Source organism: Ranitomeya variabilis, chromosome 4 (genome assembly GCF_051348905.1).
Source record: "Ranitomeya variabilis isolate aRanVar5 chromosome 4, aRanVar5.hap1, whole genome shotgun sequence".
Lineage (NCBI taxonomy): Eukaryota > Metazoa > Chordata > Amphibia > Anura > Dendrobatidae > Ranitomeya > Ranitomeya variabilis.
Window position 1 is genome coordinate 148,919,151 of NC_135235.1, and position 7,065 is coordinate 148,926,215.

The following is a 7,065-nucleotide window of genomic DNA, read 5'->3' on the forward strand; positions in this document are numbered from 1 at the left end:
ACTGACAAATATCCACTTTGTGACAATTTGAATCTCCCTTTTTTTGGGGGGAGACTGCACCAAAACTCAGACAGCCCAGTGTATAACACAACACAATGTAAGTGGCAGAACGTGGCTGGCTGATATACGACAAACTAACAGACCTGACGTATATCCACTTTGTGACAATTTGAATCTCCCTTTTTTGGGGGGGAGACTGCACGAAAACTCAGGGCCAGTGTATAACACAACACAATGTAAGTGGCCGAACGTGGCTGGCTGATATACGACAAACTAACAGAACTGATGTATATCCACTTTGTGACAATTTGAATCTCCCTTTTTTGGGGGGGGAGACTGCACCAAAACTCAGGCAGCCCAGTGTATAACACAACACAATGTAAGTGGCAGTACGTGGCTGGCTGATATACGACAAACTAACAGACCTGATGTATATCCACTTTGTGACAATTTGAATCTCCCTTTTTTGGGGGGGAGACTGCACCAAAACTCAGGCCCAGTGTATAGCACAACACAATGTACGCGGCAGAACGTGGCTGGCTGATATACGACAAACTAAAAGAACTGACATATATCCACTTTGTAACAATTTGAATCTCCCTTTTTTTGGGGGGGAGACTGCACCAAAACTCAGGCCCAGTGTAAAGCACAACACAATGTACGTGGCAGAACGTGGCTGGCTGATATACGACTAACTAACAGAACTGACGTATTTCCACTTTGTAACAATTTGAATCTCCTTTTTTTGGGGGGGAGACTGCACCAAAACTCAGACAGCCCAGTGTATAACACAACACAATGTAAGTGGCAGAACGTGGCTGGCTGATATACGACAAACTAACAGAACTGATGTATATCCACTTTGTGACAATTTGAATCTCCTTTTTTTTGGGGGGGGAGACTGCACCAAAACTCAGGCAGCCCAGTGTATAACACAACACAATGTAAGTGGCAGAACGTGGCTAGCTGATATATGACAAACTAACAGAACTGACAAATATCCACTTTGTGACAATTTGAATCTCCCTTTTTTTGGGGGGAGACTGCACCAAAACTCAGACAGCCCAGTGTATAACACAACACAATGTAAGTGGCAGAACGTGGCTGGCTGATATACGACAAACTAACAGACCTGACGTATATCCACTTTGTGACAATTTGAATCTCCCTTTTTTGGGGGGAGACTGAACCAAAACTCAGGCCCAGTGTATAACACAACACAATGTAAGTGTCAGAACGTGGCTGGCTGATATACGACAAACTAACAGAACTGATGTATATCCACTTTGTGACAATTTGAATCTCCCTTTTTTGGGGGGAGACTGCACCAAAACTCAAGCAGCCCAGTGTATAAAACAACACAATGTAAGTGGCAGAAAGTGGCTGGAAGATATATGAAAAAATACAAGGACTGTAGTACAATTTCAATCTCCCTACAATGATCTCAGGACAAGTTTGGCAGCAATACAAAAGACTGCTGCACACAAAAGTGTGGACAAATAAACAAGATAACTGTGCAGAAAGGAGCAACAGGATTTTTGCTTTCAAAAAAGCAGTTGGTTTGCACAGCAGCGTGCTAACAGCAATGCAGCTATCAGAGAGCCTTATGAGGCAGCCTAATAAGCTATAGAGCTGATGCACAAAAATATACTCTCCACTGTCCCTGCAAAAAAAAGGTGGTGTTGGACAGTGGAAATCGCTACAGCACAAGCAGTTTGGGGGTTAATCTTCCCTCCCTAACTATATCCCTTCTTCTGATGAAGCTGCAGCAATCTCTCCCTATGCTACGATCGGCAGAAGTAAGATGGCGGTCGGCATGCACGCCCCTTTATAGCCCCTGTGATGCCGCAGAAAGCAAGCCAATCACTGTCATGCCCTTCTCTAAGATGGTGGGGACCGAGACCTATGTCATCAAGCTGCCCACACTCTGTGTCCTCCTTCATTGGCTGAAAAATGGCGCTAAACGCGTCATATGAAATGCGACTTTGGTGCGAAGATCGCCGACCGCATGGCCGATCCCACACTAGGATTGGGTCGGGTTTCATGAAACCCAACTTTGCCGAAAGTTGGCTATTTTTGAATTTGTCTGATCCGTTTCGCTCAACCCTAGTTTGGAGTTTGCAAGCTGCAGAGCAGACTCTGTGCAACCCAGGTCTGTGTGGAGCTAACACAGAGCCAGGGACTTCAAGGTGGCTAACGCACCCAAGAGACACAGCTGTGCCAGGCTCGGACTGGCCCACCAGAGACCTGGAGGATTCTCCGGTGGGCCCAGGCACTGACACCTGCTGCCATACTGGCCAGCAGCTGCCTAGGGCCCCCACTGCTCCAGGGGCTATGGGGCCCCTGAGTCAAGGGGGCCCGCCCTGTGCCAGTAGCAGCAGCTGGAGACAGGATCCTGTCCCCGCTGCTAAAGCAAAATGAATATTTATGCTTCCCCACACCCCTATGGGCGTGGAGAGGTGTGAATATCATTTGTCTTTAATAGCGGGTAGCGTTAGCTACCGGCTGCAGCTAACACTGCCCGCATGTAAAGCCCCACCACCGCAACACACACACACAGCACCGCACACATACACACACGCAGGCACACAGACTGACAGAGCAGCTCACTTCCCGGCATCCTGCTTCCTGTCTGAGACAGCCCAGCTGGATGACTCATCATCCAGCGCGCTGTCTCAGACAGAAAGCTTACAGTGAGGAAGAGGCTGCTGGAATGAGCTGCTGCTGCAGGGAGATGAGCTGTGCTGTGTGTGTGTATGTGTGTGGTGAAAGATAATGATGGAGGTGATGGGCAATGATGGTGAGGGGGAAGACAATGATGGACGTGATGGGCAATGATGGAGGTGAGGGGAGGCAATGATGGATGTGATGGGCAATGATAGTGGGGGAAACAATGATGAGGTGATGGGCAATGATGGTGAGGGAGGGAATGATGGAGGTGATGGGCAATGAGGGTGAGCAGGGGCAATGATGGGGGAGGCAATGATGGAGGTGAGGGGAGGTAATGATGGAAGTGATGGGCAATGATGGAGGGGGAGGCAATGATGGAGGTGATGGGCAATGATGGAGGTGATAGGCAATGATGGTAGGATAGGCAATGATGGAGGTGATAGGAAATGGTGGGGGGATGCAATGATGGAGGTGATGGGCAAAGATGGTAATCGTGGGAGGCAATGATGGAGGTGATGAAATGGGTATTGATGGTGGTGGGAGGAGGCAATGATGGAGGTGATGGGCAATGATGGTGGTGGGAGGAGGCAATGATGGAGGTTATGGGCAATGGTGGTGGGGGAGGCAATGATGGAGGTGATGGACAATGATGGTGGCGGGGGGAGGTGATGATTGAGGTGATGAAATGGACAATGATAGTGGGGAGGAGGCAATGATGCAGGTGGTGGAATGGGCAGTGATGGGGTGGTGGGGGAGAAGGCAATGATGGAGGTGGTGATGAGGACAATGATGGGGGTGGAGAGGGACTGCATTATACTGTACTTTACGAGGGGGCTACATTATATTCTGAGGGGGGACTGCATTATTCTCAGGGGACTACATTATATTATGGGGGCTGCATCATACTATGTGAGGGTGCTACAGTATACTCTATGGGGGGCTGCATTATATTCTGTGGTGGGGCTGCATTCTCTCAAGGGACTACATTATATTCTGGGGGCTACATCATACTATATGAGGGGGCAGCATTATGCCCTGTGAGGGGGCTACAGAATACTCTATGGGGGGCTGCATTGTGTTCTGTGGTGGGCTGCATTATACTATATGAGGGAGGCTGCATTATACCCTATGAGGGTGCTACATTATATTCTATGGTGGGGACTTAGTTATACCTGAGGAGGTTGAATTATATTTTGTGGGGTGCTGCATTATATTCTATGAGAGGGGACTGCATTATATTTTATCAGGGGGCTACATTATATTCTGTGAGGGGGCTACCCCAACCCTTGCTACATAATTAAGACGTGAACTATATTATACCCTGATATTAGCGCTTTTTACATCACACTTGATGGTCTTGTATCTATTTCTATGTAGCTACATAGTGGGCCCCAAGAATGATTTTCTCTGGTGGGCCCAAGGTGCTCCAGTCCGACTCTGGGCTGTGCCATTGTCCATGGCAATGTGTTTTGAACACAGACTGTATTTGTTAAAACCCGGCTGCGATCCGTAGGATATCACTCCTCTTAGGTGAGTCTGAGAATAAAGACACTGTTTATGTTGAAGTTTCTGTGGTCCCTGCCTATCTGTTGCACTGCACCCACCCCTCTGTACTACATATAATATATTTATCCTCTGCGTTAGTTATAACCTCTCAAGATATTTCTGTACAGCTGAAAATTTTTGTCTCAAAATCTACATTTTTCACATTTTTTCCAGGTGAACACCTCTTATAAATCCTGTGTGAATACGATAGCTCTACTAGTCTTACAGCATCTTGTCCAATATCCAGTTCAAATTTGTGAAATTATCACCGGTTCATGTCCAGTTCAAGAAAAGTCACTGAAGCACCTATGATGTTGTCATTCTTTGAGGATGACTGTGATATGATTGGTAAAATGATCAAATGCAGGAGTAATCCTCAAAGGTCATCCAAAAAATCTGGAAATCATGTGTCTCCTTACCTCATTAGCACCAGCTTTGCTGTACCATGCCATTCCATTCCATTCCAGACTGCTGAATTTCACTGTATTACACGCTCACAGACTGAGGAAACATCTTAAAATAGTAGAGACAAGATAATACATAGGTCACTACAACACAAACGGTCGTTGATTTCTTCCAGTGTCTGTAGCTGAAACTCTTCAAAGAACATAACAATCTGCCTTAATTTGACAAAAAATAGATATCCACAGTTTACAACTAATTTTTTAAATAATTTTTTAAAGCTAATCTGTAACAGGGTTTTTGACACTTAATCGGTACGGAACATATTGTAGAGACAGAGACCATAATTCCGGCGATATATCACTTACTAGGTTACTTGCTGTAGGTTTGATAAAATCACAGTTTTATAAACATCAGACTATCACTAGAGGACAAGTAAACTTACTACCATGTAGTTCTCTCTATTCATGAGCTCTGTATAACTCCGCAGAAAGCTGCCAATCAGTGGTGTGGGCGGGGCTATATGGAGCTCAGCATCAGAGAACTGCTAGATCTGCAGCAAATAGAAAATATAGTATAATATAGTAAAATAGTGAATTTACCAAAGCTGTATCAAGCGGCCCAGTAAGGGACTCATTGCTCAAATCAGGGTATCTGCTTCTACATCATTCTGCTCTCACATGGAACAGCAAAAACCTGTTGTCAGATTGCCTTTAGGAAAAGTACTTATATAGGAACATGTTTCCCATTATACCATCTCAAACATTACTTGGAAATAGAAACTAAATTTACAATCACTGTATTGACAAAACTTCTGGGACACACCTCTAAATCATGGAATTCAAGTTTTTTATTAAAAGTTATTAGCGTAGTACAAAAACATATCAGAAAATGAAAATGTGGCAATGACAGTAGACAGGATAGTGTAAGAGAAAAAAACATGCCACAACATCTGGCAATAAGAATGTAGAACTGCAAACAGAAGCAACAGCAACACCACCACCACTAGAATCAGTCATCAGGGCCGTAGTCCTATCAAACACAAATAACACTTCTATCCCTTTGCCTCAAGGAGGAAGTGGAGGATGTTATGCATTATGCACTTGGGGAACAAGGAGGTGGGGACTAAAATCAATCACCTAATTGTGGTGGTGGTGGTAGTAGTAGTGACAATGCAGGTGTGGTGATAGAGGCACGGGCAGTGATAGCCGAGGACCCAGTTGCACTCTGAGTTGGGGAAAATCTAAAGTTCTAAAATTCGGAACCAAGAAGGAGACAAGGAACTTAGGGCATTTCTCACCGAGAGAACTATTAGCTGATAATGTGGTGCTCAGAAGTTGATGTCATCATCAGAGGAGGGTGGTGATATCCAATGGCAGATCTGTTTCTTCTGTAGTCAGCTCAGGAGCAAGTGATGCTGAAATTGCGTCTCGTGGAGGGGGCTCATCAGCACCTGGAACCATTGTTTGTGGTTGGGGCAAGTCTTAATTTTTATGTTGCCAGCCGAATAATCTTTTGCCATCAGCAGGAAAAAATAAATATGTTCACAAAAGAAAAAAAGATAAACTTAGAGACAACTCACCACTAGAGTTGAGCGACTTTCATTTTTTTAAGATCGAGTCGGGTTTTGTGAAACCCGATTTTGTCCAGAGTCGAGTCGAGTGCAGTCGGCCGATTATCGCTAAAAGTCGGGGATCGACCGAAACACGAAACCCAATGCAAGTCAATGGGGAAGCATAGTCGGCAGTGAGTGGAGGCCAGGAAAACACCTACAGTGCCCATTTTAATGCCAAAAACATCCATTCTTGTTTCTGAAGCTTGTCAATCTTAATTAACTTTATAATAATAGTTGGGCATAGGGAATTGGGGGTCATTTGGCAAAAGTTGTGGGGGGAGTAGGGCCGGCTCAAGTTTTTCGTGGGCCCAGGAAATGCGGACTACGTCACGGCGGTGTTGCAGGGAAAGGTAAGTATTTCAACGTTGCAAGTGCTGTGATCCTGAGCAAGCAGGGGGGGCCCACTCGTTCGCATTGGCACTGGCACAGGGCCCCTCAAAGTACAGCGATGTGTGTTTGCATGGCGGGGGCGCCTCTCACCAGCAGCGACACTTTTGCGTACTCTGAGGGGCCCTGTGCCAGTGACGTCGCCAACGAGTATGCCCCCCCACCTGCACTTTCATCTGCACCTTCCTCTCTGTCCCTGTGTAAGGTGGTATAACATGCGGGAAGGGGAACCTTACTTTCAGCAGGGTCAGATTCTGGCTGTGTAGAGTATAAGGGGAATGTAGTGGTCTAGGTCAATGTACCAGCAGACTCATCTAGCAGTGGCTGGGCAATGGGCAGGATGAGGAGGAAACAGATATAGGGCCAAAGAATAAAGTAGGCTAAATGCAGTTCAAAATTGGTAACAGGACTAAACAGGCGGCATTGCTTTGTTCAGTGGAGTAGCA